A 9,928-nucleotide genomic window follows, 5' to 3' on the forward strand; every position below is an offset into this window, starting at 1 on the left:
CCCTTTTCCCAAATCCAAATCAATAAAATGTCTGCATTTTTGAATATATTGAAGGAATAGCAATTGAGAATCTTTGAATGGTAATTGGAAGTATAAAGTCATAAATTTATGTGGATGAACAGTTCGCAATTGACTTACAGTAAAATGTTCACTGCACATTGTGTAGTCAGTAGTGTTAGCATGCATTCACGCCCTGAAAATTTTATCCACTTCGGAGCACTAAAAATTAAAATCAATGAATACTTAATTTCGGAAATTCCATTTTATTTGATGCAGACAAGATGTCTTTGATCCACAGTTCTTCACAATTCAATAATTTTCTAACGATATTTTGAGGTTTTCACCAAAAAATCAGACAAAAAAATTCAATAATCAACGACTAGAACGAGCTAGATAAACAAAATGCGGAACGAAAATCAAAACATTCAAAACCTCTCTGATCAAAATGGCCAACTCAAATCTTACACAATTTCATATGCTTCTGCAAATAGTTCTCGAATTAATATTTTAACCAGTCTTATAGTCTTAGAAACACATTTGAAACACAGATGGCGCTCACATCACTTTAGTCACTTCGTTTTCCATCTTCCTACTCTATAATCTTTGCTGCATTCAATAACAAACATATCAGTCATCAGCCAGACAGTAGCGAGTAAAAAAGTTTCACATTCCAGTGCCGTACCCTAAACATTGATGAATGATTTCATATTCCATAATGGAAAATCTTTCATCTTTCATCAATGAGAACTTACATATAGTAGGGGTGGCAGAGGAGAGTTGTGACAATTTTTTTTTATGAAACATATCTACAGATATCGATTGAAATTCAATCTGGGAGGACACTGCATTTTCTGAAATTCTTTAGGGTTTTAACTGAAACAAATTCAATCAAAAAATAATTGATTTGCTACTGCGTAAATTCTTGCAATACCATTGTTGCCTGACAATGAATGAAAAATGGAACTTTATAATGGTAACTTCGTAACGTTTCTGAGTCTATATCAGACTTCAGTTATCATTTGAAAGTTCTATTTTTCGTTCACTGTCAGGCAACAATTTTTTTTCCACATGTTTTCATGGGGTTAACAATTTTTTCACTCCATTAAGAGACGAATTAGTTATTGCTTCTTCATTTGAACATATTCTTTACTATAATTTTCGTTAATTCTATCCCCACCAACACCAGCAGAAACATTTGAATAATAGTACTATTCCCGTTTTTTGTGTTATTATTTTGGTAACATTTATCCTGAAGACCCGTTATATAATATGTAATTCAACTTTTCGAACGTGGAACAAAAATTCACGATAAAATTTTATTGAACTTCCGCATGACATCAAATGAATTTGTGGCCAACTGAATTTTGTGAGAACTCGGATATGTATTTCATGCCCAGAATGATCTGGCAACTTTGTTTTCAAAACTCATCAATCAATGTCATTGACGTTGACGAACTTGAGCCTGCTGAACTCTGAACTCCACGATCAAATTGAGCCTATTTTCGCATATTCCCTGTTCCTCGAAAACGATTGAAAATTACAGTTCCATTTGTGCCACTCATCAATGATATATTGGATGTTCTTTATCAGAAAGTCCAGGATTCAGGTCCCAGTGCGATTCAAATCTCTACGTCATATCAGAAGTGACAAGAATAACTTTAGTTGATGCATTCACTGTTCCTGTATATCATGTTCGTTTGCACCAACAAATTTATGGAAACTTTCAATAATAGGTACTTTAATACTGCTATACTACTTAAGATAAATCAGTAAACCACATAAGTATTTTCTGCCTAATCAACATTTTCTTTAGACACATATCGATCAAGAAATCAAACCCTATTCCTTCGAGGAATAAATTTATATGAAATGGAACATTACTCTAATCATCATTCATATCCATATGCTATGGAGATGGGTGGTCAAAGGAAATGAAGAAAGCTCTTATCCATTTCAAATATCATTCGATGAGTAACTGATCTTATTGTGAGTTCATGTTGCTGATGTTCCTACTGTATACAAAATACTAGTTGATTAATTTGATATACAGGTCTCTGAAATATAATGTGTTCTCTGTTCAAACTCAGCCGAAAGTTGATAATTATCAAGATATTTATCGGTTGAGAAATTTTGTTCATTCTTTGTGGAGAGTTAATCAATATTGGTTTTTTCTTCTGACCACATTAAGTAAAGAACCATTTATTATATAGGTGGAGAATTGACCAATCATTGGCTACTAGGATGCCCAATCTACCTATCTACTTGCGATAATGATCTGCTTCATTCCATTTTACTGGCACCGAATTATTATAATGGATTATTCATAATTTTGTAGGCATGTTAATTAACGTTCATTTTGCTATCATATGTTTGATATTTGGGAATAATTAGCTAATATGAAGTAATACTCGAAAAGGTTCGGCAGCAGCATAATGAATAGGTAATAATGGTTATTTTAATTTTATGTCCTATAATCAGTCCAGATGAACTCAGATAATTCAGAATTAGCACAATTAAAATGGCATCTTCCACAAATTGAATATATGTATGTTCTACATGTTCGTATCGCTAAAGAAATAATTTTTCTGCACTTCAATTGGGCTACTTCTATTTATTCCATGCTCTGGGAAATACTTTACAATTTTGAAAAAAATATAAGACATCGAAGCTTATTATATTATTAACTTTATGCCTTCCTCATTTAGTTGGATTTTTCTCAAATGTTGATTCATTTCTTACCTAAGTAGGAGCGGCCACCGAAGTAGCGTAGCACTGACATGGCACATACATGACAAAGGCGATGCATAATTTTCAGATATCGCACATCTGATTGAAGTGTCAATTGCGTGAAATATGTCATTTTCAGCTCATATCTGAAAATTATGTATCGCCTTTGTCATGTATGTATGCCATGTCAGTGCTACGCTACTTTGGTGGGCGCTCCCCCTAACACTAAGACGTATGTATCAAAGTACATACTTATGAAAATATTGCAATTCGAAGATATGCAATATGAATCAATAAAATATATTTCTTCTGTTTCACTCAGTATCTCAATTCTTGTATGAAGACAGATTAAACCACAGTTCAACCACTGTTGTAATGTGGTAATCGATCGATTACCACAGAGGGTAAACTGGGGATACAATTGTACTTGAAAGAGAAAATTAAGAAACGCTTGAGAAATTTCATATGAAAGTGCAAGACATTTGCAAATCAAGTAAAATTTGGATTTGGTGAAGTGAATGACATTTTCAATAGTGATCAACTTTTTATCGTTTATCAATGACCACTTTACTTTGACAAGGTCAAGGAGAACCGAAACAGTTCATACTAATCAATATATTTACATAGACCCTCAACTTGCCAGTGCCAGTGAGAGATCTATCTTCTGTAAAAAATTTGTCGGTAGAATATAATATTTTTTGAAAATCAATTTTTTTCCCTGCGAAGTTTTTAATACTTGTTATTATCAGTCAATGAGTTCAATTTTTGAGAGAATATACATAATAATAAGTCATGTATTAATAAAGTATTCGAAATCTTTTTTAAATGGATCATAAGTAGGTTCATAAAATGTGAGTAGCAGTAGGTACCTACAATAATTGTGTCAAAATTTTTGGAGTGAACGATGCTACCTCAACTGTTACTATATAAAAGAATAAATAGAGACTTGAAGTGTACACAGTGCCTTAACCTGAACGCAAACGTTAACGTGAGAAATAACGTCAAATATAACGTTCACGTGATGTAATGAAATTTGTGTTGAAGTGCTGCCATCATAAAACGTCAGACGTTAAACCTAACCTATCAATTTAGATTTTACTTTTATGTTTTGCGTGAACTAACAGAATAAAATATATTGAATTCATTGGACAAATTGGATTCGTTCAGTTTATACTGGAAATAGGAAATAAATATCTGAATTTTTATGATACCTAATTAAGTCTTCATGAATTTTCAATCAAGCTCTATTTTATTATTTGATTTTATTCAAGATGAAAAAAGTTGTTTTTGAAGCAGAGCAACTTGAGTATTTGTACTTGAATGATGAAATGGTTGAGATATGTATTTCATTAGCTCTAATATTGAGTTAATGTAGCTGGAATATTATTTGAAACATTGATGTTCTAATGATTTATATACATAATAAAGAGGATATTCAGGCCTTGGCCTCACTTATGACTTACGGAGTTTTAAAATAATTTCCGCTGACATATCTTCAAAGGCTGTCTGGATAGTATATATCCTCGGATGGATCATTGAATTGGTCCTGTTGGTCATCCATGTAACATGCGCTTCCCACTTAAGATCAGCAGATGTCACAACGATTCCTAAGTCTTCTTGTTTTCGAACTGGTATTTCAGAGAAGTACCTAGTTTAAGTTGGGCTTAAAGCCCCCCATAAAAATCGCATAAATATGCTATAAACAGCAGCGGCCCCAGGACCGACCCTTGAGGGACACCGTTTAGAACTTTGTGTTTTGTTTGAGAGTGAAGAATCAACACGTACCTGAAAAGTTTGCTCAGTGAGGAAACCCCTCAGCATCCTCGAAAGCTTACCCCTAACTTCAAATGCTCCAACTTGTAAAGCAAAAATTCAATCGGTGTTTTGTCGAAGACTTTTTTCGAAATCAAGACAGATGACATCAATTGACTCGTTCTTGTCAACATCTAGAGACCACTCATTCAGCCTGATCTGGAGGTTTGTAAGTGTAGACCTTCTTGGAAGAAAGCCATGCTGTTGTGCAGGCAGAACATTGCCCAGCAGAAATTTAGTTAGTTCTTCGGTAATTATCTATTTTATGCATTCACACAGTTAGGCTGATCGGTCTATAATTTTCAGCAAGATGTTTGTTTCCCTTTTTATATATTGGTGTAAGCACTGCACTTCTTCAGGCCGCAGGGAACTCTCCTGTGGCCATTATGCTATTAAATGTGACCGACCGTGGCCCTTTCAGTACTTGCACACATTTCTGAAGGAAGAATGGTATGATTTAGGAAGTGCTTTCGATTTTCATGGTACAAGAAACGTCTCTTTCTGTAAACGATACCTACCCCAATATCAATAATATTCTTGAATCCGAAATCCCACTCAATCCCGGCAATAAATCCAAGCTATAGCACTTATGTTGAAAACAGAATCCAGGGGGCAATATAGTCTCCTAATCACGAAGATACAACCACTTGAGATACAGAGAAAGAATCGTCCGTTCGCCAGCCATACCAAACGAGAATTTATCCCTGTTCTAACTGAATTATGAAGCTGGCCTCGGTGCACTGGGGGATCGTGTTTCCGCCGGCAATCAGTAAAAGCGGAAGCTAGGCCAGCATACGCCATAAATTCATAATGGACTGAAATGGCGTATCTGCCTCTATATTATTTGTATGTGTATTCTTGCCCGTTGTAGGATTCTGCTGTAAATCAGTACATTCAATGGTTGAGATCGATAACGACCCAATGGAATTGATGCAGGGTCACAGTTCACAGTGCTCTTTTGAAAATACAAAATTTTGAAAATACAAACATTCTTACTTGTAAATACTCGAGCGTGTCAGATTTTCAAACAGATGGTACAGGTTTTGTAGACTTGTTGACCCATTAATCTGACACTAATCAGGAGGTTTTTTTTTTACATGGCAGTTTGATGATAATGCATTTTTTCGAAATATCTCTTTTCCTGTACTTCTAATCGTTTTTCTATTCATTTTGAAACTTGTAGATGAAAACATTCTTTGCAAGTTTTGTCTGAAACAATTTAACATACTCTCAACCGTTGTTTTTTTTTGAGCTAGAGGGTGATGAGTTCGAAGGAGCTTAGCCATACATGCGTAAGGTAAATGTAAAATTCCAGTCTAGTGTACATTCATCTCTATATATCCCAAGAACCTTTAGACCTAGAAAAAATTGCTTCGGACAAAATTTGTAGAAAAGCTTCAGCTCTTCAGCTTTTATAATGAATGCGAGAACGATTTGAAGCCCAGGAGAGAAGATAACTCAAAAAAACTGATTTTTGCGACATTTATGGCTAAATTTTATTGTTTTGGTTTGCTGAAACTGTCAGATTATATTTTTCCGATTATTCTTAAATCATCAGCTTCGAAATGAGAAAAACAAAAGCCACCCTGCTCGAGAATATACAAGTTATGGTTTTTTTGCAAGTTTGGCGCCCTCCCACAAATTTTCGTCACGCTTAAATTGTCAGATTAAGAGAATGCATAGATACTTTTCAACATGTAATTAATTAACCATATATACAGGGTGGTCCAGATCGTAACCAATTATCAAAAATAAGCCCTAGTTTGTCCTATAATTATATGTCGAGAAATGTTTCCTCTCCGAGATACGGGGTGTTGAAATTAAAGAAAAAAATGTTTTTTATTAATAACTCTCACACTGCTTGAAATATTTTTATAAAATTTGGGAAATAGGTATTGAGCGTCAAGAAGCACTTTTTGCATAATATCATTTGTTTTTTATTCTAGCAGTGGCGTCCGTACTGAAGCGAGAATGAATATTTTCAGATAAAAAAATGATACGCCACTGGTTTTTCCGACAATAAAAATTACTATTTAAATCCTTATTTAATTTGGAGCAAATTCGGTCTCTTGACATTTTGCTGTACGAGGCACCGTTTCCGGTTAAAAAAATAAAACACATTCTCATGCATAAAGAAATCGCCACAATTTGATACAGCAGAAAAAGTCTTATTATTATTATGTACCTACCATATCATATTTTGGCGGTTTCTTCATGCATGAGAATGTGTTTTACTTTTTTAACCGGAAACGGTGCCTCGTAAAGCAAAATGTCAAGAGAGCTCCAAATCAAATGAGGATTCGAATAGTAATTTTTATTATCGGAAAAACCAGTGGCGTATCATTTTTTATGTGAAAATATTCATTCTCGCTGCAGTACGGACGCCACTGGTAGAATAAAAAAGAAATGATGTTACGCAAAAAGTGCTCCTTGACGCTCAAAACCTATTTTTCACATTTCATAAAAATATTTCAAGCAGTGTGAGAGTTATTAATAAAAAACATTTTTTTTCTATAATTTTAACACCCCGTATCTCGGAGAGGAAACATTTCTCGACATATGTTTATATGACAAACTAGGGCTTATTTTTGATGTAGAATACGTGGTTAAAATTCCTTGGTTACGATCTGGACCGTATATTAATCTGACACTCTCTTGTATGCACAATGATCGTTTGTTTTTATTATTCTACCGCCCGGTTTCACAATCGAAGGTTAACCTTTGGTTATGGAAATTTTACAGGTTGACACAATGACACAAAAAAGGTTAACCTTCAATAATCTCAACCAATACCTGAAATATGGGTAAACCTGAAGTAAAAACACAGATTGTGTTTTCTATGAATTTTTTTCGAAATATATCATTATCGATGTTTCAAGTATACTTCAATCAACGATTTCAATAAAGATTGGAGTTACCTAGAATTGTTTATTGTTTTATAGATTCAAAAATCGTGTATGGACATGTAATATGTGGGATTTCAATATTTACGCATAGGTTTATAGGTAGCAGTGATCAAAGGTAACCTCGACGACCCAAATTGATCCACCATATACCGAATCATTTCGAAGTCTACGACAATTATAATTTCTTCAAAGGCATACTATCGAAAAGATGCTTTTTCCGGTATTTTCAGTATAATATAGCATCTGATCGCTCATCCAACAGGAAGGTTTTACGTAAACTAATAAGAATTAATTCAGATACATACCACTCGTCGATATGAATATCGGCCTATGTTACGATCTGAATGAGCTGGCCAATTTGCCATCAGCAAGGTCACCAAATGGATGCTGACCATGGTTTCGGTCTCGTTTGACTTCGTCAGAGGTCCGACGAGGCTCTGAAGAGGTCAAACTATTCAACTACGTTCTATGTTCACGAATTCAGACAAATGTCACATCTTTCACAGAAAAACTGTTCAAATAACCTACTTTCAGGTGAAATCACTTATTTATTTCTACCATTCTACCAACATTAGGAAATATAAGCCGAACCGATGGTTAGGGAAACTTGTAAAACGCGGGGTATAAGTTAACCATCGAGATAAGGTAACCAAATCGAAACCCTCAACCATCGATTGTAAAACCGGGCGTAAGAGACTGTCCTAGACAATTCCCATTACATACAGGTCTAATTTTTGGTAGAGATACTCTACAGGGTCCAAAGTATCTCCGCTTATATTAATCTGATACGCTCGAGCTCAAGAACATCCCAAATTTCCCTCTTGGGCTCTATTATTGAGAAGTCTGTCACGCCTGGTCTATGGCCGGATGCATCAAGTACGATATCTCTTGAAACAGTATATCAGTTTTCATTTCCTTTATGTTTGTTTTTTCATTGGTACACTTAATGAATAAAATGACGGGATGGCATGTAAATTCTGTCAAAAAGTTGTTGCCGTCCAGACGAGAACGCAAAATTTACATTCCCGATGATATATTTTCCAAACAAAATTGTCCATACCTATGCAGATTTGCCGATACATTCATCGGCTAGATTGTTCTACGCGTTGCGTTGTTTTGATGGCATAAATATTGAGGGTTGGCGGCGTCATAAATCTAGCTCGAAGGGCTATGATGCTCACGGCGGCATGTCATGTGAACGCATAAAAATTGGTGATTTATACTTATAAAGGCTGACCTGCTCGCATAACATTAAAGTCCAATAGGTTCACATGATTGCACTCTTCGCACCTTATCAGGAGACCATAAAAATTTAATTTCCTGTTTCAGCATCAAAATTTCAATGCACACCACTGATAACGGTCCCCGTTTATAGTCTGCATTCAAATAGAGAACAACGGGGTGATAAAATATGGAACTATTTGACACCAACTTCTGAAAACAAACTTGTCGATAAAATAGGAGAAAGATTTACGATATCGTAATCCAGCTTGAAGGCGTATCCAGGAAATTTTTTACTAGTGATTCGAATTGTTCAGATCGGAGTGTTTTTTTAGCTTTGGTTTTGGAATTAAAACTTAATATTCATCTTTGTATTTTATTTGTAATAAAATAAGTTCAGTGGGAATGATTAATACAATAAATTCCTGATCACGGTTATTATACTGAAAAATAATTCAATAAGGTTGAACCTTCTAACGTCAGGATGGGTTTATCATTTTCATTCTCAAAATCACATGTACTAACTTTCTTCGATTTACAGAAAAAAGAGATTTTCTCGAAAACGAAGCTAGATTCGAAAAAAAAATTAGGAAACAGAAAAATTCATTTTCAATTGATCACTTCAAAAATTATGAATGAACATGTAGAAAATCAGTAGCATGAAATGATTTGTCAGTTGTATTACCTTGTGGTATGACACTGGTATCAATAATTCAATTCATGGGTTATAAAAAGGAAACCCTTTTGCCGCAAATCAACATGTCAAGTATTATCCAAAACAACTTGAAACGTTTTTGAGCAATTATAAAAATATCTTTTTTCTAAACACACTATATAACAAAAAGAGAAATAAGTTAGGACAAATCTTGTTGTGGAAATAAAATACTTATTTTTACCTGATAAAGTGATCCTGAAGGGTTTAACACTAGGTTACCCTGTGTATTATATTATTGTCATGGATATTTTTGACTTTCTAGTTTGAGAAATGCAACTGAGCTTGTTGACAGAAATATAGGCTTGAGGAGATGATGCTGTCTACTAGTCTACTTTCTTGGATCTACAAAAACTGGTTGGAAAATTGTGCGATGAATATCGTAATCAATTGATTCTGGATTGAGTCACTTAAAAAAGTTGAAATTTCCCCAACATAATGATTGTTTTTTTGACGCGAGTCCACAATCACACTTTATTCGTATATTTAATGCTTTGTAGTGGAAAATTTTATCAAGCAGTTAGCTAATCTTATGTTCATAGTACTTACG

At 34.4% G+C, this 9,928-nt stretch overlaps 1 protein-coding gene across 1 annotated transcript in view; it reads right to left on the bottom strand.

Moving 5' to 3' along the window:
• Window positions 1-9,928, bottom strand: part of LOC123315983 (protein O-mannosyl-transferase TMTC1-like) — a 443,528-nt gene that overhangs the window by 254,672 nt on the left and 178,928 nt on the right. The window lies entirely within an intron of this gene.

This window comes from Coccinella septempunctata, chromosome 6 (assembly GCF_907165205.1).
Source record: "Coccinella septempunctata chromosome 6, icCocSept1.1, whole genome shotgun sequence".
In the NCBI taxonomy this organism is placed as follows: Eukaryota; Metazoa; Arthropoda; class Insecta; order Coleoptera; family Coccinellidae; genus Coccinella; species Coccinella septempunctata.